The sequence below is a fragment of the Strix aluco genome, chromosome 4 (genome assembly GCF_031877795.1).
Source record: "Strix aluco isolate bStrAlu1 chromosome 4, bStrAlu1.hap1, whole genome shotgun sequence".
Classification (NCBI taxonomy): Eukaryota; Metazoa; Chordata; class Aves; order Strigiformes; family Strigidae; genus Strix; species Strix aluco.
This window is the reverse complement of record NC_133934.1, coordinates 125,590,653-125,609,147: the sequence shown is the minus strand read 5'-3', so window position 1 is coordinate 125,609,147 and position 18,495 is coordinate 125,590,653.

The following is an 18,495-nucleotide window of genomic DNA, read 5'->3' as shown; positions in this document are numbered from 1 at the left end:
TCACCTTCACAAATGTCTCATTTATAAATCATGGCTTGCTTGTTTCATTGACCTTCCAGTCTCTAAGGACTGTTTTGATACAACAGCAGCAAAAAAATTTCTTAGCATGGGTGTTACACAGGTTGGTAAGAGGAAAGGAGACAATGACACACGCCAGTAGAAGATTCCTGGAGAAGTTTCATTAGTTATACCTTCATACAGGGACTTCCTTCTATGGTAGTATAGTTCTTCCTTCCTATTACTCCACCACACTGCCAAATGTAAAGATAGGCATCTTGAATCATCTCTCTTGATTTAGTAAAACCAGTGGTCTAATCCAGCAGAATATCAAAAGCACTGAAAGATAGATCTGAGGAGGAGCCTTGTCTCACAGAAGTTAGACCAAAGAAGAGAATAAAATGGACTGCCAATAATGCATCCAGTCAAGCCTGGGACGCCAGGTCCTTTCCAAAAAGAAACCACACAAGATTCACTCACCTTTTCTGCTTTCACTGGTATGAAATAGGCAAATGTTCCTATACCTTTTCTACATAAACATTTCTAATAAAGCCAATATGATGATATAGGAGCATGAATTAGTCCCATGCTTGCCAAGTACTTTGATATCCTTGGAAAACAAGGCTGTAGAGGTTTTAGCCATTATTAATTAACGTGGTTATTGATCCTTGTAGAACACTGCCTACTTGGAATACTGTAATTTCACTCTTTAAGTGGTACAGTATTGCAATGTGTACTTGTAATATAAACCAGAACATTGTCTGTATTTGTCAGTCCAATCATGTATGCACACGTATAGACATAAACTTATACAGAGCAAGTGCTGCATATGGTCCAGCCATCAGTCCTTACCCTGACTTCAGGGGAACAAAGGTAATATTCAGGAACCTCAACTGGTTCTACTGGGCATTTATCATTTCAATAACCAACAGAAGAACTGATTGGCCAAAGACACAAGTCAATAGTTTGCTCAATCCAATGACTAACAACTCCTCATACAGTGCTTTATGAATAAATTATATAATTCCCTATTAAGATTGCACAACACAATTTGTTTGGGATGTAGACTTGTGGTTTGCGTTGGCTGCATTGAGCCAACCCACTTCAGCATTCCTGCAGCACTACAAGCTCAGGAGCTGATGAAAATGTCTCATTATCACAGCAAAGTGTGCCCATAGCTCACAGACAAAACCATCATCAGTGCTGGGTACTTGGGCTCCCCTCGATGTGTAACCCAGGATCACCAGGTTGCTGGGAGAAGAGCAGAAGGAACTGTATAAACCCCACCCATATGCAGTGATGAGGCTCCTTCCTACAGCTGCCAGCCTGGGCCCCCATCCACTTGAGATCCATATTCTGCACCCCACCAAAAAAGGGACATCAGCACTTTCTTTTAGAGGAACAGAACACACTCTTTTCTTTCAAAACATGGAAGACAGCACCATGCTGAGGAACACATTCTTCCATGAGGGGCATTCAGAGCATTTAAGACATGGGACACCCAGTATCAGTCTCTGACTAGTGGTCGGGACAATCACTTAAACTTTCAACCTCTCTTTCTGGGACTATCCATGCACTACAAGTGAAAACCATCTGCATGAGTAGATCCAGGAAGGAAGTTTATGCCACAGGATTCCTGGCCCTCAAGAGATTACCTTATTATTAACATTTGTATTTGCTCTCTTTTGGACAAAATGTATCTTCACTACCTTTCAAGAGGAAGCCAGAAGAGGCTTTCTCTTTGAGACTCGGTGGTTAGAGTGGTGTCCTAGGAATTTGCATCCCTGTAGGCATAGGCAAGTAATGAACCTGGATTTCGTACAATCTGAGTGAGTGCTTTGCTGATGGGGTCTTCCTTTCTAGGAGGACAACACTGGGTTTGCTATTCTCAGGCAGCTGCAGCTGTCTTCACTTGGTGGGAGCCCCTTTGTGTTGGAGTCTCCTCAGTGTACTGTGATAGCCTCTTGTATGAAGCTCATGAGATGTACATGGACAAGTGCCCTGTTTGTAGATCTGCAGGTCCAGAGCACGATGGTCAAAACTCAGAGAATATTTAACACCAGGAAATGAAGGACCTTTGATGTTTAGATACTCTGGACGTTGGTGTCTACTGAAGGAGGATTGTCAGAGCCACCGTTATCCATTTAAATGCCTAATCAGTACCTTATTGGGTGACTAAAACCCACATCCAATGAGGATTTTAGGTACCTAATCCTTATGTAGTCTCCACAGTTTCACTCGTGTACTTGGCCCAATATGTTGAGTGTGTGATGGACGCCAGTGTCTGCTCCATCTCCCAGGTGATACCCAATACACAGAGGCCAAGGGCTGGCCACAGCTCAGCGTGAGCACTAGATTTTTGGCTGCCTCCAAGCTAGAAGATAAAATGGTGCACAGGCTGTTTCCTGGTCATGGCATTCTACAGTTTGTGTCGACAGAGCTTACCTCTCTTACTGCCCAGGACGTGGTGGCTATGACCGAGAGGCCTGCAGGAGCAATGTTGACCCCACTAACTCTGAACATGAGGTAAAAAACATGCCATGGTGCCCACCAGCAGCTTAGTGATAAAGATGATCATGTGTAGTGCTCAGACCTAGGTCTTGCCCTATTTACTCACAAAGAATGAACTTTTAGCTCAGACTACGGAGGCCCATACTTCTACTTACGAAGGTGCCAGGCTTACTTTACAGTGTACCAGTATCCATTGGAAGATGTTCTGTTTCTGCTACACTTCCTCCCAGATAAGGATTGACAGAGGTTTTTTTTTTCTTTTTAGTATTTACACCTGATGGTGAATAACAGGTATACCAGTGCTGGCGCAGCTGTGAGCACAGACTATCACCCACACAAATGTAATCAGTATATCAGGTTATAAAGTCTTTGATGACAGACAGTATCTTTCGTGTGGATAGAAAAGTACCTTCTAGCCAAACCAGTCTGAACTCTCACCAACTAAGTACTATCTTTCTGATCTCTCTATCCTTGTCTTTTAATTTAGGGGTTGCTAGGGAATTTATTCATACTTGTGCTTCTACCTCCATTGCCAAGAAGTGGGCGGTTTGAACAAATCCTTGCTACTCAAAATCATACTGAGGTACGATCTCAAAGAGGAAAAACCAGGTAAGTCCAACAGATAATGTCATGGCATGGATGTGAGAAGAATCAACATTCTTCCAAAGTTTTGAATGGGAAATAGAACTACTGATTTTAATTATGAAAATGAGCAACTCTACAAAAAATACACCACCTTCTGCTAGTGCAAGTATTTCAATGTCAGCATTTAAACATATCATAGCATGATATATTCCATGCATATGGTGGCATATGTACTTACATAGTAAGCACTAGGCATGTACCATACAAGTTACATCCAAGAATTTAATCCATAAAATTAAGACCACTCATTTTCTCCTAATTTTGCAGGCCGGGAGCAGGTCTCCTGGCATTCCTCTCTGCCCAACTCCAGCATATTTCACCTCTGAAATTCCTGGAAGCAAAACCTTTGGGCCCTGATCCACTGTGATTGCTCAGTGGAGGGTCTGTATCTCCAGAGGTCACCTGAGCAAGAGTCTACTCAGATGGAGCTCATGGGGCATCAGGGCCCTGGTCAATACACCTCTAGAGCACAGATGTCAGCATGGAAAGGCCGAGTCTGAAAATCACTAGACCTGTTTTGTAAATAACATGGAGGATAAATAATGACCCCATTATAAAGACACAGCTATGGAAACAATTGCAAATTGATTTTTGGCAAGCTTTTTCAGCAGAGTTGATGCAAAATAGCAGAAAGGGTCTCATGGGATCTGGATCTGTCTGCTACACACGTTTGCCCTGGGGAAGCTGAAGGTCTGTATGGATCACAAGACCACTGCTGGCCCACAAAGATGGGTGGCTTGGGACTGACCTGTTATTTAGTCTTCCTCTTCCAAATGGATTAAACCTTTTGGCATCCTATGCAGACCATGAGCCTCAGAATTTCACCTGCCCTTTCTATGGGCAAAACCCGGACTCTGACCTACAAATGAGCAAGTGTGCAGACTTCTGCTAACATGCTACGGGGATCTGCGCTGTGCGCACCTCACTAATGGCACAGTTCTTGAACTTTGGCTTTCCAAGCAAGTGAAAAACAGCGCACTGTTCATAAACATTTTCAAGACTGGGGGAAGAAAGAAATTATATTAATTTCTCTATTTACACTCAGGGCTTTATCAGTTGTGTTAAGATCTTTGAAGTCTGAATGTCTGCCCTCCTTTCCCTCTCTTTTCTCACTGTTATATTCTTGCCTTTTTCTTGCATGTGCTTTTTTAAAAAGGTAAATTAAAATGGAAAGCAACAGAGCAATGAACAGAGCACTGGAAATACTGTTACAGCCCATCAGATATGGATCATACTGTTCAAATCTGTGATTATGCCACTAACTGATGTAATTCCCCAGAAGACAACAAAGAAGAAAGACAAAAATAGTCCTCAATATCAGACCATCGAAATATTTATTTCTGGGAAGCTGGTCCATCCCATAAAGACGAACAAGTATTCCTTTCATCTCTGCTAAGCACTCACTTGCTCTTCCTTAAGATCATGTCTCCTGTGGCCCCTTCAGCCCCAGACTCCATGCCACATTGCCTTCCCATGCCTCTCAAATTTCATGACTTGTTTGATAGGCTCACTGACTGCTTTCTCCCTGTGTAATCCAAGGACAACATTTTTAAGTGCCTTTTCATTTCAGGTACCTCTTGGATTTTCTATAAGTTCAAATGAAGGCCCATTAAAAAGTTCAGATCTTTCAGTCTTTTCATGCTCAGAAGTCTTGGCCTTCCCATGAAGTTTGCACTGTACTGTAGGTCCCAAGTGATTTGCCATCTCGTTAAAAAAAAAAAAAACAAAAAAAAAAACCAAACCAACAACCAACAAACAAGAAAGGAAAGTGATACTTATGTGTCTATGCAAGGAAATGACACACATCCACCTCCTTTCTCAAGCAAACAGTTTCAGAGAGGTTTTTTGAGTCACAGCTGCCTAAAGATGGCTGAGTAGTGAGTTCCAGACTTGCTCACTCAAGACACCAGAGAGATGCTGTCCTTTGTCATAACTAGCAAGCAGAGCTGAACCAACAGCCAGTGGCAGTTTGACCATAGGAAGATACACATCAGTCTGTCACTTCGTTCTGCATAAGCCTACTTTCAAATAACCATACACAAAAGCCACTGCAGCCATAGCAACAGTTTTTTAAACAAACTGCTCTTCAACATAGTTTTTATATATTTATGTAACCCCTTCTTAGGCAAATGTAGGGGTATGTCTGTCTCTATAGTTAGTATTTAAACAGGCATATATACATATTGATATAAATCTGTGTATGTATATATGTGTGTATATATATATGTACCTATATGTAGTGCAGAATAATGGTGATGCCCTTTAAGGCACAGAGTCCGGTGAAGATGCACGATGACTCAAAGCACTGCTCATCACCCTGTGAAGTCAGTCCCTACCTACAGAAGGCCAGATCACCTGTGTGCCAGTTCAGCCACCAGCCTGGCAACAGACTAACCCAGCAGAAAAATATGGCATCGTTTTCCTCTCCGTTAGAAAGCGGATCTGGCTGATGGGAAAGGCCGGGGAGTACAAGGCTAGCTGGAGGGAGCAGACAGAACTGGAAGAAGGGACACTGCTCTTTCAGCATCTTTTCATTAGATCAGTTCAGTAGATCCGTGGCCGCAGCTATTCTCCTAGAAAAGCCTTTTCCTCTCTCCCGTGACTGTGGAAAGAGTCTAGGGAAACAAGTCTTCCTTGTCTTAGCCTTACTAAATATCCCTCATAGTGCTTACACTAGGATTTACAACAGCTTAACTAAACAGATCACAGAACTGATTAAAGTAAGTCCATGGAATTCAAGACGCATGAATTTCCACAGTTTAACAACATCAGTTAGTTTTAATTTCTTGTCTTTTCTTGTCCCCTTTTACAACATGTCTAAAGCAGCATCACACAGCCCTGAAGATTAAGGGTTCTTTGAGCTGTTTCTGTTATTTGAAGACAACTTGTAATGGGAGGGCTTCAGTGGAGAGCAGTGGAACAGCTCAGAAAGAATATTAACATACTTCAGAGTGGTATTCTGTAGCTGTGACAGCTAGAACAGCTTGGACATTTCACCCCATGCCTCTCGCAAGTCAGAAGATAAGAACACAATCCCCCTAAGGCAAAATATTGTCATATTTCTAACTTAACGCTCTGTATCCATGAAAAATGCCTTTCAAAATTACTCAAATAATAGGAAAATAAACATTAAGTGTTCTTTAAACATGTGTTTTCCTTAAAATGACTATTTTGCAACTTTATACATACACTGTGAATCATTTACTCTGATTATTTAAACTGCTGCATATACACCTACTCTTTTAACACTATGAATCCACCTCAGAAATGCAAAATTCTGGATTAATTCATTCAAAAGCTCAGCTTGCAAGTCTATAAAATGACCTGATTCATTTTTATATTACAGAAAAATTCTTGTCATTAATTGGGGAAAACTCTTGGATCAACCAAAGCTTGGTGTCAATTTATCCTATCATACAATTATTTCATATATGATGTTAGGGTAAGTTGCTGTTTAAGAAGAGGGAAGAATCTTTTAATTTGGACTTTGCAAATCTGTTTCCTGAGCTTAGTTGTGACAAAATTGTGATAAAGTTGGTAGAAAATTTCAGTAAATGAAGGAAGAGTTGTTAGTGAAACATGCGGACAGCCTTATTCCTCTGCACCAGCAGCTGAGACCTTAGGGAAGAGCTCTGTAGCCACAAAACATATTTGTTATAAACACAGTGCTTGTGACTGGGATGAGCAGGTCAGCTCTGGCAACTCACAGGTATGGGAAAGGTGTGGACAAACATCAGAAGCTATTAAGGTGCCACAACCCTGGTGACAGTCTCTCTTGTGCCTCTCATCTGCTTCACCCAAGGAACAAAAGACATTTGTTAACTCCGTAGGAAATGCATACAGGAGGAGCTCATGGAAGAGCTCTAAGAAAACCAATGCTGAAGCTGCTTTAAATTACAGTAGCAGTGGCCAGTTACACTTTGTGTGGTTTTATTCATAGTGGTTCTAGAGTATACAACAGCTGGGAAGGTAACTGCCCATTCACAAAGAAAATTTAGGAAAATTGTATCCCCAGGTGTCTCCTCATACAAGTATGCTTCAGTCAGACACGCTGTTCTCAAGTTTCTTGCTGAGCCTTGTTTCTTAGAGTGTCAGGGACTTCAGGGCATAGACAGCAAACTTATCTCTCGAAAGCACTGTTGTAAAATCACAGGCTCTGTATCTTGTTGAAAAAGTCTCTTCAGTTCCTGGGAAAAGCCTAGACGGAAAGGGGTATGGTGCTAGAACCAGTCTGCACTTCTGCACACACATCATTTCTGCTAGTTGTAATTGATTCAAGACTCAGTTCATGCTATAGATCAGACATTTGAAATCAGTCATTTGGTCTGGTTCACTGAATGTTGAAATCCTTGCAGAAATGAAGCCAAATTAGCTAAGACTCTGCAGATTTTTTTTTTGAGATGTAGCAAAAGAAAAGGGTAAAAATAACAGCAAAACCATGATAGAACAGACAACTCTCTTACATAGACTGCTCTGAATTGCAGACTGCTGGCGTGGCTGTCTGGGGAATGAGGTGCAAATCATCCATTTAGTCCCTTGGCTGAACCACCATCTCACAGTTAAGCTTGAGAAGGGGAGCAAGTGACGGGTAATCATATTTTTATCCTCACGCCCACAGGTGAGAAAGGAAAGAACCTCTAGAAGCCCACCCGCAGTGTATACCAACACGTGAGGGACACAGGGCACAGCTGAGGCACGTGGTGTCCTCGCACAGAGGTAGGTGAAACCTGGGCAGCAGATTGCAGTTCTCTGCACAAGGGGGGATCAACCAGCAGCTACACGCTACTTCCAAGTAGATGAAGCACAGATCCTCTCCAGACCTATAGCTCATCTTCTGCTGGGTTAACAAAAGCCCCAGCTTGTGGGGGCAAATAAAATATGCATGCTCAAATCAAACTAACCAGGCTGCCCAGTACCAACCCAAGCCTTGTTCAGTTTACCAGTAGGATGGGGGGATGGCTGATGGAGTTCCCCCAGCTCTCTGGATGCCTGTGACATAAAACTGGCAAATCTTGGCATGCGTCTCAGGGGACAAGTCCCTCTCGCCTGCACTGCCAGATGAAAACAGATCTGAGCCTGCAATTCTTATCACGCCCAACTGCTACCAAGAGTGGACAACATGAATGTGGCTGGAGAGCTGTCTGGAAGAAAAGGATCTGGGGGTTCTAATTGACAAGCAGCTGAACATGAGCCAGCAGTGTGCCCAGGTGGCCAAGAAAGCCAACAGCATCCTGGCTTGTATTAGAAATAGTGTGACCAGCAGAAGCAGGGAGGTGATAGTCCCCCTGTACTCTGCACTGGTGAGGCCACACCTGGAGTATTGGGTCCAGTTTTGGGCACCTCAATACAAGCGGGATATTGAGGTGCTGGAGCGAGTGCAGAGGAGGGCAACGAAGCTGGTGAAGGGCCTGGAGAACAAATCCTGTGAGGAGAGACTGAGGGAGCTGGGACTGTTCAGTTTGAGGAAGAGAAGGCTGAGGGGAGACCTCATCACTCTACAGCTCCCTGAAAGGACATTGTGGAGAGGTTGGTGCTGGTCTCTTCTCACAGGTGATTAGTGACAGAACAAGAGGGAACGGCTTTAAACTGCAACAGGAGAGGTTCAGACTGGACATTAGGGAAAAATTTTTCACAGAAAGAGTGGTCAGACAGTGGAATAGGCTGCCCAGGGAAGGGGTCGAGTCCCCATCCCTGGATGTGTTTAAAGGTCGTTTGGATGAGGTGTTGGGGGATATGGTGTAGGGGAGAACTTTTTAGAGTAGGCCTGATGGTTGGACTCAATGATCCCAAGGGTCTTTTCCAACCTGAATGATTCTGTGATTCTGTGAATGTCACCTTTTCCAGCAAACTTCCTGAGACTTATGGAGTGGACAAGTAGGAGCCCAATCGACCATTTGGGTGTAGACTGTGGTGTCAGGAGGGCCTGTTCCTCATCCCTGCTGCAAGAGGAGCAGCAGTCAGCCTTGCCACCTGCTTCCATGGCCATTGCACAAAGTGTTCACAGCAAAGTCGCAGTGCAGCCCGAGAGGTGCCGGAGCTCAGCTGCTGCCGGTCAGAGAGCTCCCACTGCAGTGGCTCTCTGCCTAAGCTGATGTTTCCCTTGCCAGCACTGTGCCTGAAGATCATTTTCAACCTGTGGAACCACCTTGGCTGCTTTTTCCTATATGACAGGCTCTGCTTTGCTGCTTTTCTCTTCCCACATCACTAATGGCCTTGCAAATACTCAGCAGTCCTGCAATGCGATTTTCTAGACATCATTTGCCCCATTGCAGGAGTATGGGAAACAGGATGCTGTAACACACACACAATACACCAGCAGCCTCAACTGAGGGCCTAGGAAAATTACACTGCTGTCCTCCACGAGGCTTGTGCCTGGAAAACAGCAGCTTGAACCTGACTGTGGCTCGGAAGGACCCCTTGCAGTAAATGCTGTTGTGATGTGCTGATCCTGATGCGCTGACTGCGTGCATTTGCCATCTGATGTCATTGACTTCCAGGCCTCCGTTTGGGATTCCCTGCAACAAGGTACTTTGTGCTGTTACAGCCCTTCATGAAGATGTTGTCAAAATGCATTCATGGCCCTTACTTAGTGGAATTTGCATTAACTCTAACTAAATTTAGCTCAGTACTTTTGTGTTGAAAGATGCTGGTTAGAAATGTAAAATTAACAGAGTAAAAATTAAACAAGGCAAAGATCTAAAACACTAAAGTTACCCCACTACATTCAGTTCAGTCTTCTCTGTATTCAGAATATTTTTGTCAACCAGCCTTTCCATATAAATTAATTTAATTATAGAAAGCTTGGTGTCATTATTTCAGAAGAGAGGATGCAATCTTTTTTCCAATTATACCTAATGAACCAATCTCACTGACTGCAGGGAGAACAACATCCAGGTGTTAGCTATAAGCTCAAAAATCTGAAGTTTTCAAATCACCTTATTCCGCAAGGTTCTACTCCTAAACAGCATATAAAGCATCAGTAGCTTATAAGTAGAGAGCACCTGGTGAGCAGACAGACAAGCTAGTAGATGGTTAAGTATTTTATAAAATTAAATAGCTCAGCAAATTTAAAGAGAGATTTAGTTAAAGAAATCCCTTTCCTTGTTCATATCCATGTAACTCATGTTTTTCCCTGATACATTCATACCCATATAATTCATGAGCGTTCACGCTAATAATAAATTAGTGACCTTTTATAAAATATTAAAAAATGGAAAATTAATATAAAGTGTGACCAAACTTCTCAACAAGAACTTTTTTAAAAAATAAACTATTGGTGTGTCTGTGCATGTAAAGCTTCTCTTTTGCTGTGCCATTAATTTACATGAACTGCATACTTTGATGTTGTCTGAATTGAACAGCCTTTTACTGTAACTGTTTCCTTTAATGTAAAATGTGTGGCATGATTCTCATTGCTAATTGCAACCTTATGATAATATTCTGCAGAGTCCTGCTAACCTCATTTACAACAGCGTAAGAAGCCTAGGCCAGCTGCTAATAGATGCATGCTAAGCTTTTTCTGGTTTTTTTACCATAAATAGAAGTGAACACAATCTAAATCTTAAAATACAAGTCCTTGGGCATTTGGGGAGAGTTTGGATCTCGACCCAAACTTTGAATTTCCAGGCCAGACCCAGCTGCCGCAGCAGAGGTTCCCTGCTTTTACGGCTGATTTGTTTTGCTCTCAGAAATGTGACCTCAAGCGATGGAGCAATATAAACCATTAAATAAAACACATGCTGCCCTCTTCCAGCTTTAGCTGTGATAGCGTCGTTAGCGCAGGAAGAATTGGTTGTGTACTCTCGCCTGCCCTCTTTTGATCTTTTCTGTAAATTGTCTGGCCTTATGTTTATGGTGTTAGACCCATGGAGCTGGAGAGCAGCCTCCTTTCCCCATCCAGCTCCAGACTCTTAGCTCTACCCTTGTGGGTTTAAACAGTTTTCTCTTTTCAAAAACGGCTACACTGCAATCCATTTAGCTGTATTTAGTTTACCACTTGCAATACAGACAAAATGAGGTTAAAGCCTGCCTTATGAACTGCACGCTGCAAAGAGCATCAGGGAATATGGCTCAAGGAGATGGTTGAATAAGGCTTAAATGCAGTCCATCTGCCATATGCACACTTCTAAAGCATTTGTCTGGGCGTGGTACACACTGTATTTTTAGCTGTGATGGGAAGGGAGAGACAAGCCGAGAGGGAACGTAGGATGCTCTCAGCAAAGGTGGGAGAGAAGGGCTTGCTGCTGCAGATCCTCCGGCAGACAGCCTGCCCGGCCGCTTCGGGCTCGCCCGCAGCCCAGCGCGATCGAGTTACTGCAGCTTCACCATCTGCCCCCCGTGTCAGCTCACCTGGCTGTGGGACACACATGTCCTAACTTAAAGCTGAGTGAGAGGCCCGAGATGGCATCTTCCCACCTCCCTGGGGCAAGAGCAGGCACAGCAAGGGTTTGAAAATTCAGCTGATAGTTTACTTCAGCTTCAGAAATAGTCACCTATTTTATTTGATAGCTAAGCCCTTGTCTGTTGTCTGTACCACAGTCATACTGCTTTACCAGAGTGGTGGCACCGTCTGGCAGGAAAGGCAGATGACTCCCTTACACACACACAAAACTCACGCAAATTGTGTCTTTTTGCCATTTAAGTCCATGTTTTTACTTTCTTGCAAGGATGGCATGTATTTTTCATTCATACTGTAGTGTAACACTTTAAGCAATAAAATGACATCTTTACTGATAATAAATTTCATTTCACAGGGTTTGGGACATGAAGACATCCACCTGGGACTTGATGTCTTCTTTTGGGGGCAGATAACTTAAACTATCTTTAATTCTGCTTCCCACTGTGCAAGGCGGAGTGGTGATGTTTCCCCCTGTGCAAAGTGCGGTGGTGACCACTACTCCATCTATCTTGGAGCCCTGGTGAAGCTCACTTGGAGAATGAAGAAATGAGATCCTTGTGATTAAGGAGCTACAAAGATGCTAATTATTATGATTCAGTGTTCTTTCAAAGGCTGCTTGAAGTGGGGACTTGAGTTTTTTAAAATATTTTTATGCTAATGCTTTATTTGATTTTATTTTCGTAGAGATTTGTTAAGTGTCAAGTGCTATGACTTAAAGTTGAAGCACAACACTTCTAATGGAGGGTCTGACCTTTCAACAACCTCACTGAACAGCACTGACGAAATTTCCAGGCAAGCTAATTAATACACTGGTACAGCACCAGTCGGGTGTACCTCTAGCAGTTTAACTCTCAGCCAAGAGGATTAAATCCTCTTACCCTCCCCACACCCACATCTCACTAACAATAATGGATTTGGGACCTAATCAGGCATTAAAGCAGAGGATTAGTGAGCTGCAAACTGCAGCGATCGCGAGTCAGTTTACAGTGCATGCAGGGGACTGGCAAAAATTACAAGGCATGCTTTCAGTAAATTAATGTCTACGTATCTGAAAAACCCATGTGGGCAGCAGAGACTGTTGAACTTATACTAAAGATACCTATATGACGATTTTGAACGATCAACAGAAAAGCAACACAGGAGTTTAATGGGAAGTGATGACAGAGCAAGGAGCAGGTATGGGTAGGTGCCTGAAGCACCACATACAATTCAACTGTGGTACTGCACACTACTGCCATACATTTAAACAACGACCTTTTTGAAGATGTGGGATATGTAGCCTCCTTCTACAAGCTCTAGCAGGTCCAGGGAGTGTAGGGCCTGCTTTCACCTGTGTTCAGAAGGGGCACTGTAAGGAGAAGATATGCTCCTGTTTTTTCTGCTTTGACTATACTCAGGGCAAGGAGAGATTTAAGTAGAAGGAAACAGCAGTAAGAGAAGCAGAAGTTGGAGGTTTCAGAGCTCAAGAGATATGTAACTGTCTGCCTTGAGGATCCTTTCCTTGGCCAGGAGGATCACGAGAAGCAAGATCTTTAGATGGACACTGGCTATGCCTTCAGTAGCAAATAATTAAGTGCAATAAAACTGTCTCTCTGAGGACTGGACTGGAACATCAGTCACTGGGAGGTGCTGAACTCCCTCTTCCTCTGGCTCCTGCCACAGGCCTGCCTGCAGGCCGGGTGTGTAGCAACTTGGTGGCTCTGGAGGGAGACACTGTTGTGGGGCCGTGTCACCTCTCCAGAACCTTGTTCCTGGGTAGTCAGTCTGAAATAGCTGTCAGCCCTGCTGAATGAACGAAGGAGCTGTTCTACCATTTGTTTTACACACACATTGCAATGTTTGTTGCACGGCTTTGAGGCAAAGTCATCCATACTGGGTCAGGACTGGGCAGGCAGTTCCGACCGTTGTTGATAGTTTCACATAGCTGCTGTGTGAATTATTCCTCCTGCAGCTCACAGCCCCTGTGAAATTGCTTTTAGAGGTGTGCCAGCTCTCCTGCGCAGCCTGGTGATATTTATCACTTCCCTGCAGATCTGAGCCCAAAGCTGTAATTCCATCAGAAGCTTTGTCCCATCTGACAAGCAACATGTATAGAAAAACAGTACACTTACTGTGTTGGAAACAGGAATGTGCATACAGGGGTGCTGATGCCAGCTATGGCAGGGAGGAGGTAAAAAAGGTATCTTAGAGTATGACCTCAAAGGGATCTTCTGTGGGATCCAAGAATAAGAACTCTGGATTCGTGTCAAAGCATTGTCATTTCTCCAGGTTCTCCGCCATGGTGTCAGAGTCCACGTGAGCAGCTGCTGCTGTGTTGCACTCACGTAGTAGGTGCATGTCTGCCATGCTTTCAATTAAGTGTAATGGAACTTCAAGAGGATCACCTTTATTCTCCTGAAATCTGCAGACTATTACTTGCCAGTGCTCTCATACCAAGAGCAACATTTGCAACCTTCTGCTTCTGCCAGCAAATTATTCTGCTACCCAGGAAACCTTTGTCCCTCTCACATCCCTCTCATGGAATAACAACCACTTCCATTTCCATAAGGGGCCCAAGCCACAACTCTCTGAGTTTTCAGAAGGCTAAAGGCAGAAGAGAGAACAGTTGTCAAATGGATAGTAAGAAAAAGATCTGATAAAAGAAATAAGGGGTTCAGGAAGTGGGACTGACAACAGAAGGGAAAGCCACTGAAGACAGGAAAGGATTTCAAACTAGAAGTGTCAGTGGATAATGGAGTGGTGGCAAAGAGTTGAAGGCTGGCAGATGGTGGCAAATAGGAAGGTGCCTGTGGCACTTGGCCCTTTACATATAGCAGAAGAACCATGTCAGGATCTTGTAGGAGCTCTGACTGTTTTGAGAGTCTTCTTCTGGCACATGTGCTACGTAACATGCTGGAGGATCTTAAAAGTAGTGCAGCCCACACACGGATTTGGAAGACAATGTTTCCATGAAGTGCCAGAGTGGAATGGCATTTCGCTGTCTTTCTTCAGAAGACACCTAGTTTGTGGTCCTCAAAATCACTCTGAGAACCAGACTAGCCATTGAGGCAAATGCAAGCTGGGCTTCAAAACCGCACTATTGGGCTAGACAAAAGCACTCAAGGCAGCCACTGAACCCAGGACATGTACGTCTCTTGCACATGTAGCTTTTTTGAGGGGTGGATTACAGCTCCCTTATGTTCCACACCTGAGAGAAGACAAGAGAGACCTAAAGTATATTTTACACCTCCTGGCAAAGGATGTTGCTTTTTTTATGGGTAAGTCTTTCTACACTGACAGCCCATCAATGCAGGGGTCCTGTGAAATGGCTTTTCAGTGGTCAGCACATAAAGCAGGTGGTGTAATACCTTTTAAATGTAGTGCGTAGAGGGGATGAATTACTTCCCCTGCTCAAGAAAACGAACAGTATTGCTGTGTGCACGGAAGAGAGACAAGGGAGAGCTGCCATCTGCTGTTGGAAAGATTCTGGTTCATTTTTTAGCCCAGGCACTGCTAGCTGCTGCAGGTGACTCCTGAATGCCAGTGACTCCTGAATGCCAGTGACTCCCGTCCCAATGCTTTAGCACACACAGCAATATTTTGCAGGGCATCCAGGAAATCCGCACCCATCACGTACTGGGAAGAAGTAAAGTTTGCCCTGAAGTGCTGCTGTTCTCATTTCTAACTCAGGAAAAAGGTGATGGGTATTACTGACCTTCCGAACCATCCATACCAACAGCTAAGCAAAGCTGGAAGGTATGGCAAAAAACCACTGTACCTCCAGGAGGGAATTTAATGGCATAATCGACCACATTTACAAATTTAAGCCATAGCTAGTCGATTAAATCAGGCCTGATATCTACAGTATTTTTTCGAAAAGCTGAGAACTCACTATTACTATGGAAATGAAAGAATTGCTGATATCCTACGCTTCTAAAATCAGGATACTTATGGTGAAAAAAAAATTAATCATCTGCTAAAAAGACAGCTCATTTAATGAAAAGTCATTTTGAGTCAATCAAAATTATTTATCAATTTCTGAAAACATGTTTACTCTTACTTTCTAAATGATATTTTAAGACAGTTTAGCTACATGTAACCTATTATTTTTTACAAGAAAAGACATTCAAATCTTTAATATGAATTAAAGAAAATATTTCAGTCATTTAAATAGCAAGTTAATCTTGTTTAATGCTTCAATTAAAAAAAAAAAACCCAGCACTGAAATTTCTGCATATAAAGGTACTGCTTGTTTGTATTTTTTTCCAGGAAAGAAAATGAATGAAGAAGAAAGCCATCCATAACGCCCTAATCATTTATAAGGGAGTCACACAATTCAATAATTCAGGATCAAATTTTTCACAAACAAATAAAAATTCATATTACAACAGTGTGGTGCTGATTTGCTCTGAAAGTAAATACTTTTAAGTTACTCTGTTGATTTTTTTTATCACAAGTTGTTATTTTTCCAAAGGAAAAAATGAAAAACATAATTCTAGAGTATCTGTACTAACCTCAAATAATCTTCCAGTAGGAATGGTGGCAGGAGCAAAACCAGCAGCTGCAGATGAGTGTTCAGTCAATTCAGTTGTTTGCACTAGTGAATTTTTTAGTGAGATTCTGCTTTAGAGATACATACATTTAAGTGCCTAAATATAAGCTTATAGGCTATATTTGAAGGTCTTCGCATATTTATCTTTTAAATAAAGACTAGGCTATTTTAAAAAATAAAAGTGATAGTTCAAAAAGAAATTACTGATTTAATGTAGTAATCATGGGGTAAATCCCAAGACCTGGTACATGTCAGACAAAATCGTAAGACATCCCCCAAACAGATAACATGAACTTTGTCTCTAATAGACTTCAGAGGGGAAAACTCTTAATCCACCTGTGATAATGCTTTTAATTTAAACTAGTCAGTCCATGAGAGGGTGTAATTTAAAACAAGAATTAGGGATCTCATCAGCAGCTGTCACACTCACACTCAGCTGGGCTGAGTCAAGAGAAGTGAATTCAGACGAGGGCAGGTGAAATGCACTTTGCAGGGTTGCTGTGCCTCACGCTGACTCCTGATTTGAAAAGCTGCCCAAAACACACCAGCGCAGACTTTTCTTGGGGTGATTCTATGGCTTTTCAGCTGTGTTTGCCTGAGAACGGAGGCAGCGGTAGGTACATCCAGCAGATGGGGCAGCCGATTGCTTCCTTGGCAGGGACTCAGGGTTAGCAACTGGTTTTCCCAAGGAGGGTTACAGGGTGTGCTGGAAAGAGAAAGAAACAACACTGTTATGTGACAAGTCCTTAATAAACTTACTGATGGTACTCTGGGCAGAAGGCACTACAGTTTCTTCTGTTCCTACACTGAGGTTTCTAAGGTTTGTGGCATGTTCTGGTGCTCACCAGCTCTCCCACCACTCCACCCGCACTACCGCCAAGACAGCTTGGACGTGGTGGGGCAGAGGCAGGTCTGCAGAACCCACGCACCCCTTCCCCTCCAGATGCAAACTGTGGTATGGAGAAGAGCTTCTCGGCCTTTGCGCAGACCGTTTATAGCCTTTTCCTCTGATAAGACAAAGGTGAAAATGTAAAGCTATGCAAAACAATCTCAGTAGCGGGAAAAAATGCTGAGCTCCCTTCAAACCCAAAAAGAGAGCTGGAACCCCTGAGGTCCCTGCAGCACAAATTTACTGCAGGTCGGATGGCGATGCTATCCCAACAAGTGCAGGATGCTTTGGGGCTGAATCACTGTCTCGCTGAGCTGGTCGGATATCCTGAGCTGCCGACTGCCACGGGATGGCCACCCAGGGTAAGAAACTGCTCCAACGCAGAAAGAAAACAAATTAAAAAAACTTTCAGAGACTTGCCAGTAAAGTTTCTTTGGCTCTGCGTCTGGGCATCACTCCCAAGTTCAGCCTCTCGCCCTCAGATAAAGCGCTGCAGCCTGGAATGGCGTCAGATGTATGGGAGGGGAGTGCATCTATCTGTGCCTGGGCTGGAAAACATATGTACTGTACTGCCTCAAAAAGCTTTTTACTTTGGGCCTTGCTCCAGAAAACCTTTTTCCTTGCTTTTACAACTGTTCCCTGTCGCTTGGGACTGCCCAGATGTTTAACCCAGCGCCGAGGACAGGGAGACTGAGCAGTTTTCTTCGTGTCCTTCCCGCTGCCACCCCGGTGTGGGAGCAGCCACCTCCGGCACGCTGCCTCCTCTGCTCCTCGGGATGGGGGGAGAAAAGGAGGTCACCCCCGGCTGTGGTGACCTGTCCACATCGACCGGACCCACAGCTTCTGGCTTTACCTGATACGACAAGTGGATCAAGTCCTGGCCTCAGCAGAGAGGGGGGACAACCAAATACCTCGGGGGGCCAAAGGAGGGAGAGAGGAAGAGGGGATCTTGAGAGGCTGTGGCTGGCCGATTCCAACCATTTTATCGTGACATTGTATTACTGGGTGGATTGATTGTTACTTTTTTTAAGTCCGTATCCTGGAGTTTTGTAATTATGTGAGGATTTTAGTGCTTCCCAAATTAAAAGCAAACATGAACCACCACCATCAAACCCTGTCCCCTTAGCCTGCCAGGCTGCAGAAAGAAGCTGGAAAAATGTGAATACTTTTCATTTTCACATCATGATTTTCAAAGGCAGCAGGCAGCTGACTTCTGGCTGGAAGCTGGAACGGGCGGTTTTAACCCAAGGGAGATGCAGGTGAAGACAACAACGACCGCGGCCCAGGGCCAACGTTGGAGAACCAGGGAAGCGCTCGTCAAAACCGAGGAAGGGGAGAGAAGGGGACTCGGGACAGGGCGAGAAGGTTGAGGAGGGGCTGAGGCTCCGCGGCCCCTTGCTGCTCCCCTGGGCGGGGTGGGCCTGGCCGGAGGCGCAGGTGGAGGCAGGCAGGCCCGGGGGGCCGCTCCCGCCGTCAGGCCTGGACGCTGCCCGGCCGCTCCCGCCCGCCGCGGCCGAGGGCCCG